Raw genomic sequence first — 11,433 nt, 5'->3', positions numbered from 1 at the left:
GTACGTTAAAAGAAGAAAAAAGACAAATCAGCTTTTGAGAAAGAGTACCTTGCTATTATTTGGATCATTTATACGTTCATTGCATACGTTTGCACAGACTTAGGTATTTATACACAGACAGCCAGCAAGCACACAGTAATGCACGCATTCCAGCTCGATGTCGTAACAATCCCTTATCTCCGCGACGACTCCTGACTCACTCCTCCGCAGTTGGCTAGGCAAGCCGCTGGCTGATAAAATCTTCAATGAAAATGACGCATCACGTTGTGATCCTATACAGCTCCTACGGGGCGCAATAAAACCGCGGAAAACACACTCACCGATCAGATAACGGTTCCTGCAGGAATCCGTCGCGGAGTCCTCGGTCACGTTCCACAGGAATCATAACAGCGGGCCCATTTTACATCGTAGCGAAATATCATAGCGCGAAAAAAATATCAAAAAACGAATTCAGGGTTATCAGCAATTGGAGAGACATTTATCATCGTCGTCGTTGTTGTCGTGGTCATTATCATCATCAGTTAGATCCATCCTTAGCGGCCAAATGTTACGTTTCTTTTTTTTGACTGACATCCGAGGCTCAGAAAACGCTGCTAGCGTATTGGCGGAAACTCTTCCCCGATCCACTGCAAACCGACCAGGGTGGGAGAAGTAAGCTTTGATCCCCACATGGTTGTTTCGGTTAACATATTTGTGTAGGATGGTCCGAATGAGCCGCACTTCTGCCCTGAGGCTGCGTGCACGGTGCAAGGTTGGAAAAGGAAAGCACTGCTTAAAGCGTAATATGGCATCTCTTATTGCACTTGTGTAGCTTATAACCCTGGTGGTAACTCGCTCGCAAAGATTCTTTACACAAAGCGCATGCACTGGTGAGGGTGGGGCTTTGACTTTTTCAAGCGGGCCTTCATGCCTGAAAGTTGCTGCTGAAAAGACTTGCTGTATAGAGACCTCCGCGCTGTGGTATGCATCGTCACGCCTGTGTGAAAGAGCCACAAGCGAGTGAAACCTATCCTGAGTGCATAAAAAAAATATTTAAAGGACGTTGTACGCTTATGCTCAACCGGGTTCGCTGCAAAAGAGGCAGCCAACCTGAAAGTGAACAGGAAGAAAGGCCTCCAGCCAGCATCCCCGCGAAGCGTCCCTCGCCCCACACCGTATACAAAGGCGCACAAAATACGGTGGGGGGTCGTCGACGTCGTCGACCGAGGAGGCAGCGCCCAAAAGGGCGGCAAGGCCAGTCGCGCCGCCGACAACGCGGCCAGCACGAGGGACTTGTAGCCTGCTCTCACGCTGACGGGATATGACGTTTCCGACAACGTCAGCTTGCTGACCACGCAGCCAGTGCGCTAGAACGAACCGACCCCAGCGGATGGATGGATGTGAACATTTATGCACTGATATATTACGGAGAGGTAGCTTGGAGAGAGCCGTCCCTATTGGATAGCACCCTCTTCACAAAACTAGGTGGAGTCCCTATTCGGGGACCCCATTGGTCGTGACCGCTGTCCGAGCACGCTGAACCAAGGCCTGTTGAGCCGGTAGGTCCTGGCAGCCGAGCAGGGCCGCCTCCCAGTCCTCTCTTTTGGGGTGGGGATTAGGGGGAAGGGAAGGGTTTGTCTGACATGCCTATACCTTGTGGTAGGTGTCGGCCACCTCCCCACAGTACTGACAGAGGCCAGTGAAAGAAGGTTCGAAGTGTTTCATGACAGCAGGGCACAGCAGCGTATTTGTATAGAGGCGGATAAGTGTTCGCTCGTTGGCCTTGCCTTACCCCATGAGGGGGGTAGGGTATAGACGATGTTTCTCCCTGTATTGGGCGGAGATGTCTTTAAATGATAGTAGTGGATAACTATCTGGCTCTGGGTCCTCTGGGTTTACGCCGGGTGCCCGGTAGTTGAGTGCGCGGGCGGCTGAGTTGGCAGCCTGGTTCCCTGGTAAGCCCTGGTGACCTGGAGTCCAAATGAGATATCGGGGTGCAGCGCGCGGCGACAACGGAGAGACTGCAGTGACGCTGAACGTAGTACGTGTGGTGAGCGCACGAACTGCGCGCGTGCACGCGATGACGCGAGCAGCTGTCGCTGGTCCGGCAGGCCGGCGTGGTCCGGAAGCGTGCCTGCCCTCTCGGCTCGGCTGGTTACAACTATCACGTACTACGCTGGCCACCAAGGCCGCCGCCCCGAGCAAATACTTGCCCGCACTAGTTCATGCTGTATGGTCGGGACCCGCATCACGAAGAGATGGATGACGAGAGGGATTGCTTTATAACAGGGGCGGATCATCAGATTCTCACGTTGGTGAGAAGCCACGTGCGAAATTAGTACAAAGTAAAACGACACGCTATTGTACTAGAGATTATGATCCCCGTCGTTTTAAGGGACATTGATGTATTTTGAGTAGAACCATCATCGCCAGCCTCTTTACGCGCATACTTCAGGACGAAGGCCTTTGCCATAAACGTGCAACCATACCTGTCATGCTGCGTCCAAATCAATTCTTCGTCCCAAAATTTTCTCTAATGATCCAGCCACCGAGTTTTATCTGAACCCGTCCCTGGGCCGTTGTTCTGTTACTCGGGTGGTGGTCCGCTTCTGTCAATACTCTGCATTACTAGTCCGGCCCAATCCCTTAGTAAGAACGAAAATCAAATTGACAGTGCGTACGTGTCTTAACGTGTCGAAAGACTTCGATAGAGTCTCTCATTTAGAGCTAATTAAAAAGTTAGTGCATACCAAAGTATACAAGATACAACAATGAAATCGTGCATTCCTTACGGGAAGAACACAGTACGTACAAATTCTCGGGAGTTCCGCAAAGGTCTGTGCTAGAATCAGCCATTATTAATGCTAATGATATTGCGGAGTGTAATAATGATATAAACGAGCGAGGAGTTTTTTAGTAAAGAAATAAACGACCAAGCAATTCAAAAATTCACAATACTCTGTAAAAAGTTAAACTCGGGTGCGACGTTAAAAATGAAAATCAAAGCAGCTTAAAAACAGTAGTTTTTCGTGTCTCTCTTCACTAAATAAACGCTGGGTCCTACTACACTTGCCGTAGTTAGACAAACGATTTAATCGTACCTATTTTTGAAAGAACATCTCGAGAAAATTTGTTTTCCGGCAGAAAAACTGGATTTTGAGCAGGAAGCTTAGGCTTCGTTAAAAAACGTCAACTGCCTACATATATCTGATATGGCTAACTTAAAAATATGCGTGTGATATGGTATTCTTACGAAAACTGATTGACCTAAAATATTGGGAGTGTAACAGAGATCAGCTCTGTCTCGTTACTCGTGAACTGATGCCGGAACAAAAATGTTGCATGTGCTTAACTTACCTTCCTTACACGAACGGCGCCGCCTAGCCAGACGGTTCCGCTTCTTGCTTTCTAACGCAAAAACTGCGATATTAAGAGCTGAAACAAACCACAGCACTACAAGCTACACACATCGAGATAATTACGTAATGTCTCAAGCACAGGTTAAGGCACATAAATTAGAATTTTTTCCCAGAAGAACAAAACAACGAAGTTTATTACCAACAACAGTTATTCAAAGACAGTTACACAATTTGAAAACAAGCTGAAGCGAATCGTGTGCCGAACGAAACTCTCTTCATTACAGAAGATGTTTATTATTACTAACGTTGCCGTTATGTAGGTATTGTTGCTACTATGTATCATGTGTCCTATGTACAGTCGTGAAAAATGTTAACAATAACGAAGAAGCGGGTGCCTGCTTATGCACGGACCGGCCGACTCCGATAGCCACCGGCGCATCTTCCGCGGATGATAGCCGTTGCTCTCCAGGCTAACTTTCTGCACTTGGAAGCTCCAGCGCATGCGCACAGCCTCTCTGACTACCTAGGACGCTATAGCAAACGGCCGCTCTGGGCATACGCTGGCAACTCGTTCTCTGTTAACATTTTTGATGACTGTACACAGGTTCAATAAGAAAATATTTTGTGTAATTTGTGTACATTGTTTATAAGGCACATTGTTATTTTCAGTTTTTGGTGCCGTACGTCACCCCTGTAACGACCTCCCGGCAAACAGTTTGGGGGAGTCCTAAACTTTGCGGAAACTCCCAAATGGGGATTGTCGAATGCTGAAGCCACTCAGCTATGCAGCCTTTAAAGTCGGCTTCACTACTCCCACGCGCGCATTTTTAGGAATACTTCTCCGGGCGTCCTATAAGCAGTCATATGCCAAAGTTGTAATGCCCTAGTACCTCCATTAAACATCTCAAGACCCCGTGTATCCCTCAGAGACGACACATATCAAGCCCCCTAAAGCCGAGTTCACTGCTAGACAAATGAACTGCTGAGGAGGGAGACTATTTCAGGGATAATTTACGAAGGGATATCCAGGGGGCAGCAGAAGTGGCTTCCTGATCTGAAGACGCCCCCAACTTTTTTTTTGTGCTAAATAAACTTCTTGCTCTCTATAAAGCATCATTAAATACATCCAAAAGCCTCTACGTATCCCTCCGGGGTAACTATACATCGACTGTCTTTAAAGACAGCTGAACTGCCATGCCCAATTGGATGGCAGGGAAGAAGTTTTTCGGGAGCAATAAGGAGGTTGGAATCAAAGTATGAAGGCCCTAGAGCCTTTTATAAAAGCGTGCTCGCTTGCGGCGAAATTGCGACACATCAATGGTGATGGATGGCCAGACAGGTTTCCTATACGAGTCCACAGGGAAATGTTTAAGCACCTAAAAAATAAACGTAAAGAACAAGATACGAACGTTAGGACATACCCTGAGTGGGATGTGGTTCAGCCCCCTGAGTTACAAACAAAGCGCATTAGCTCCTTACCAGACGGCGTTCCCACATACTGTGTGGCTGTTCACAGTGTACACCCTATTCCACCCGATTGTGTTTTGCCTGTCAAGCTCTACACAGCCAATGCTGAAATTTTATAGCACGCTGCGTAGCCTGGCACGTGCAAGGCACGAGTAGCTGCCGCGTGCGCAAAAAAAATGAATAAAGTACAAGCAGTCGTGTAAGTATGGTCGCCCATCAGTCGGCTCTTGAGGAGTTCACTTATCTCCCCCCTTTTTTTTTGTGCTAGTGGCTGTTTTTCGCACTGAACAACACCTGCTTTATTAGGTAGGGGTTATGCATGAATTTAAACCACCTGACTGATATGAAGTTGGCACCTAATTCAGCTTCCAAAAGCAGTTTCTTTCACTAACTTTGGCACGATCAATACTTGCTTTGCAAGCCCTCACAGAAAACAGTCTCAAAAGGGACCGCTCATTGTGATAAACAGCCTGTGGCGGTTCTCCCTTGAACGGACATGTATACCCGGAAATATTTCCAAGAAACAAAGCAGTACGCACCACCCCATCATCACTAGAGTCCACGATTACAGGAGAGCTGTCACTCCCGGAGCTGCTGCTATCCCTTCGTTTGGAAGGTTTCGTCCTTGTCGATGCCTTCGTTGCGGCTGCAACCCTCTTTTTTGGTGGGGCCTGAGCTGTTTCTCCATCGTCTGGATCGAGCTCCGCCTTAGCGTCCCGATTGTCTGCATCGGGCGTAGCCTTCTTTGCCGGTCTTCGGCTGGTACCTTTTGTGGGCTTTGGTTCCCACTCGATCTTTGGTTTTATACGCCCGCCAGTCACTGACGGTTCAGTTTCAGTCTTCTTGGATGTCCCCTGGGAGCAACGTGGTAAGACGAAGATGAAACGTGCACTTTTTTAACGTCTTATAGTTGCCCTATTCCACGGAGTATTTACAGCATCTAGATGTTCGCTACAGCAAGGCCATTCTTGTAATCAAAAACGTATATAATAGTAGTCCCAAGTAATTGGAGGTGGATCGCGTGTACTGTAGCAATTTTTAGCCTTAGCGGTCGTCGTATCCACTGGAGTTTTGTTGCTCAAGCTACCCCTCGGGAACCGAACGCTTATGCCACTGCACGTTATGTTGAAGACTAGCACGCCACCGCTTCCGCACCACTGTGGTGTCCGGCGGATCCAACAGAATGACGTGTCGTGACTGAGGCACACGGATTTGCTCTGCGCTTAAAGGGGCCATGAAGACAAAATGCAAGTTTGGTTCATTCCAAATATTGCCTCGTTAGAATCATGCTGACAACTTTTAACGTAAACTTCACTCAAATAAGCTGTATAATTAGAAACAATCGAATGGCCATGCGACCCACTAGCTCATTTCCCGCAACAGAACCTATGATGTCATACCAGCCAGCTCTGCGATTGGCGGAGGCTGGAAAAAGCAAAAGCAAATTAGTGACAACTTATAAGCTTGCCGAATGAGTTATTAGCGCTTCAATTTAGGGCACATTCTTTTTATATAAGTAAGAATGGTGGGACAAACAGTGGAAGTTACGAAAGCACACGTAAACATAGAAGTGCCGATGCGTAGTGCTGTTGGTACTGCGCGCACTATGCTTCGTTTAGATGCACAGCACTGCGGGGCTTTGGGGTTGTCTCAGACAACACTGGCCGATTGACGCAAGCGATGGTGTCTTACGTGACCATATTTGTCGAGCGAGCACCATGTTTCACGAAACGATTATTTTCTCCATGAACAAAAACAAGCCAGGTTTAAATACGGTCACAAACAAACCAAAGGCAGAAAACGCCTTGCCGCGGTCTGGTGGCGCCATCTAGGTTGACTAACAGTAAGCAAGTCTCCGCTCTACCCGAAGTTTAGCAGTTCTGATGATGGCATTGCCACGGCCGCTGGATGAGAGCGCACGCAAGGTGCGGCCTGCCGCATCACCCGGAATTCAACGGGCGAGGGCGTGAGTGGCGGTGTTTACGTTTGCCGCCGCTCGACTCCCTCGTGGCGCTAGCGTTCGGGGCTCGTTTCTGGACGGATGGGGCGGTCCCCGTAGGCGAGCGCTTGCGCCGACTCAGACACAGGCAGCGCACGGGTTTTAAAGATATGGTTGTCCCTCCCGGGCTACTCAACCGCGAAAACTGTCTGTCCGTATGTATGTATATCTTTCAGTCTGTCCCTCGATTCAGCCGCCCGGCCGTGACTGAAGCAGCCAGAAGTTAAAATCATTCTTGAGTGAGATATAGGCAATACACTTTCAATCTAACCAATCTAAAAAGATGCTCCATATTCGATAACACTGTTAAAAAAGATAATATTCAACAAAAAGATAATACCACCGGTTAGCCTTAAACGCGATTGATTGATTGTAGGGTTTAACGCACCGACGCAACGCAGGCGATGAGACGCGCCGTAGTGGAGGGCTCCGGATTAATTTTGACCACCTGGGGATTTTTAACGTGCGCCGAAATCTCGTACACACGGGCGTTTTTGCTTTTCGCCTCCATCAGAAAAGCGGGCGCCTTAGCCGGGAATCGAACCCGCGACCTCGTGCTCAGCAGCGCAACGCCTTAGCCACTGAGCCACCGTGGCGGGTCAATTGCCTGAAAACGTCTCACACACAGCACGTAAACTGGGTTGCACAGTTTAAAGCCGCAAGTTGATTAGTTACAGTTCAAGCGGCAGGTATTAGGTGGGACTTCATTCATCCGCAATTTCGAAAATGTCACCATTTCACGGGAAACGCGTTGTCAACAAACGGGAGAGCGACGAATATTTGCCGGCGACGGATTAAAGCTTGCCTTAAAGACACTGTTATTGCAAAAACATGTTGGGCGAGCGGAATATTACGCGCCAAAGGACTTCGATACTCTTATACTGGCTCATGTCTTGCCGCGCATAGAGAGAGAATTGGGTTGTTTCATTTTCGCAGGCACGACAATTCTTTGAACACTCTACTGAAAACTTGGTTACAGAGGTTGTATATCAAGAAAAATAACTACACCGTTCGGTGTTCAAGAGACAGTGCGTACGGTCCACTCTCCTAGCTGTTACGCATTTTTTAAACTTTGCGATGAGAACTAGTGCTAGGTACATTTCCTGCGTTATTTAATCGCCGATTTGAACCCATATGCATTCATCCCTGAAGCGAACGGCCAGGCTCCTGGAGCGCCACCGGTGTGTGCTGAAATTAGGGCGCTCTAAGGACGTTGCGGTAGCTTTGCTCTGCGAACATACTGCGCTTCAATTCGAATTAATTCTCGCAGTGTATAGAAATTTTCACATACTTTATTATTACGTCAGCTTTCTTTTTGATTACCGAAGCATAATCTCTCCGTAATGCAAGAAGTGTAATGCCTTGTATCTGCACAAAAAATGCGTAATTCACGCCGTTAGAACATTTATAATTATGATATTCTGGATGCAGATTGTTGGTTTTAAATAACAAAGAAAAGAAAAAAAAAGGTGAAATGGAAAAGCGGTGCACATGTCTGAATGCTTACGCATTTTTGGGCAACTTTTCGCATTTCTGTACAATGTCGTTTTTTTCTTTTGTGTGCGGGCAAAAATTTAGCTTGCTGAAGCTCGAAGCTCACCAAATATTATTTTTTAATTTTTTGTCGACCCGGACATCACAACTGCTCTCCTTAGTTTTTTTTTTTTTTTTTTGAGGCTATAGAAAACAAGAATAAATATCAGGTAGAAACTGCAATCGCTTTTGATTTAACTGTACATATACATTGTCGAAATAAAAAAAGATGGGCCGACATAGCTATGATCTTCAAAACTAAACAACGTGTAATCGAGTCATGTGTGCCGTGAAATAATACGAATTATGGTGTTTCGTTTAGTGCACGAGTAAAAACCTACATAAAAGTTCGGTTATGTCTTAAACATTGACAAGTGTTTTGGCACTCATAAATAACAAGCGCCGTCACAAAAACAATATTTCTGTTCATCCGGAATGTTAAAATATTCTCTGCAGTCGCAGCTTGCACACAAAACGTAAATCTCTGCCAGGCGTGAGGTCACAAAGAGAATGCCGAGTGATGTGAGACACAACACAGCAATGCGAGGCAGAAGGCACACTATCAGCGCGTAATGCTGCTGCTGCGAACGGAATTTAACTTCCATCTTGACGAAAAGGAGCTCGGCCGCCGCTAATAGTCTTTGTCTTTTAACAGGCGTAGCATTAGTGCTGGTCTATAGGGCGTGGAACGCCGATGATAAGCCTACACTACGAAATTAGTGGCCCGAAAGGCGGCGTCCCGCGGGCCTCGCTCGCCGCAACCAGTCCCGGAACGGTGGTGCCGTGGTGGCAGAATTTGGCTCTAGGCGCACTCACGCCGCTTTGGCGCCACGCGTCAGGCCGCACGTCAGTGCGCCTTTCATCCAGCGGCCGTGGCATTGCAAACGTCGTTCAAACGCACGTTTTGGCACCATAATCAAAATTTTAGTTTAAATTGACTAATTTCGCAGTGAAAAAAGCATCATTTGCTTCCGGACAAGCGCTGGGGGCACTATAGAACACGAAATCATTCGAATAAAACAAACTTGTATTTTGTCTTCAGGGCCCCTTCGTTCAATTTGAATACAATACAACTTTGAAAATACAACTTCGTTCAATTTGAAGGCTTAACTCACTCATCTCCACCCCTGCCACGAGTTGTTTAACTTCAAAAAACAAAGGAAATATTGAAACACTTTGAAAATTCGTGCTACCATGACATGTTATAGGAAGGATTGATGTATTAGAGGTCAGTACTAAAAACAAATGTCAGCGTGTTAACCGCACGGTGCATTCAAGAGATACGGACAAACGGAAATAGGGACCGTACTACTATTGAAACTTTTGATAAAGACCTTTTCACAGTGTAAATATGTTGGCGTTTCATCGACAACGGTCTCCTGCCTTGCCCCTCCCTGGAGATTCTTCCACATGATGCCGAAAACCCGGGACGTCAAGCGACATGACGAAGTGAGCCATGGAGCGGAAATCAACTCGCCCGCATTGCTCACCACGAAACGGGGAGATGTCGAGGCAAAGGTATCGGCTGCGCATTGCTCAAAAGAGCCTTTTTAATCTTAATCAGAAGCTTATCGCTGAATTAACTTCCACTCTTGAGAGATACAAAGACGTCGAGGCCGCTGTTTTCTTAGCCAGGCTCCAGCATAGCGCCGACAGACTGAATGAAACCAATGAGAAGCTGGAAACCCTTACTCGCGAACCACGCTTGACGATGAGCACGCTTGAGCGCGAACACGATGACGCTCTACAGTCGTTTAAAGAAGCATACACCGCAGAATCATTGGTTCACTTCAACGAAAGTTCCATGGACGAAACGGAGGCGCCAGACAGGAACAATTTCTCAAAACGAAGGCAGGAGGCAACACCAGTCAATAGATGAATCGAGTAGTACAAGCGAGAGCAGAGATCATGGGGATGAGACTGGATCCTACGTCGCACAAACGACCTCAATGACATCGATGGACATTCCGCTAATCGCTCGTCTACCCGGAGGATCTCCAACCATGATTGCCTACCATGTACTTAAGATGATAGCCTATCAGTTATTACAGATGCGCTTGGTGATAAAGCGGGTGTCCCTCAACACGGGAGGTAATGTGTTCTACCGGATATTCATTCGTGTCATAACAGATACACCCGCTTTTGGCGGGTGTATCCTCGCTTTTGGCGAGAGGATACATTCTCGACCTATGCGTATTGTGCTATTGCTATTGTATGACACTAATAAATACAGATTTCAATTGGTGGCGCCCGCGTTACGTTTCAAGTCTCTGTTCAAAGCAGACAATCCGCACTGCATAGCTTGTTAAACATGGCTGCATGCAGCTGTCACCGTTTAAACTGAAACACTGACACCCCTGTATCGATAACGTTAAACGACCAGTGACGGCTATATATATCGTTAATATCTGATCACGTATTGAAGCTTACTGGCGTATTAGACACAGGACATAAGTGGGCCTTGTGACGTACGCAAGAACACTGGTCTGTTTAGGTTCTTGATAAAAGCAAAAATTGCGTGAGTGGGTATGTAATTAAAATAACCAGCGCAAAACGACGCCACACAAGAAGAATGTTGCAGACAACACAGAGTAAAGATTAAAAAGGGAACAGTAAATACCAGCAAAGAAAAAAAATCATCTGTCTAGCAGCCGACAAGCGGCGGCATTGACAAAAGTTTGTATTTCGCGCGTTCGTTTTTCGCAGTATCGATAACGTTAAACGACCAGTGACGGCTATATATATCGTTAATATCTGATCACGTATTGAAGCTTACTGGCGTATTAGACACAGGACATAAGTGGGCCTTGTGACGTACGCAAGAACATTAGTCTGTTTAGATTCTTGATAAAAGCAAAAATTGGGTGAGTGGGTATGTAATTAAAATAACCACCGCAAAACGACGCCACACAAGAAGAATGTTGCAGACAACACAGAATAAAGATTAAAAAGGGAACAGTAAATACCAGCAAAGAAAAATAAAATATTTTACGGAGAACAGTAAAGGTTGTTTGAAGCCGCTTTTTAAACATCAGGTCTACAGCATGCAGGGCTCATTCACTCATTGTGTAAACCAGAAAAAATAGGACTGCCTGG

The sequence above is a fragment of the Haemaphysalis longicornis genome, unplaced genomic scaffold (genome assembly GCF_048455015.1).
Source record: "Haemaphysalis longicornis isolate Haplotype H1 unplaced genomic scaffold, Haemaphysalis longicornis Haplotype H1 scaffold_25, whole genome shotgun sequence".
NCBI classification, from domain to species: Eukaryota; Metazoa; Arthropoda; class Arachnida; order Ixodida; family Ixodidae; genus Haemaphysalis; species Haemaphysalis longicornis.
Note: the sequence above shows the minus strand (reverse complement) of the source record.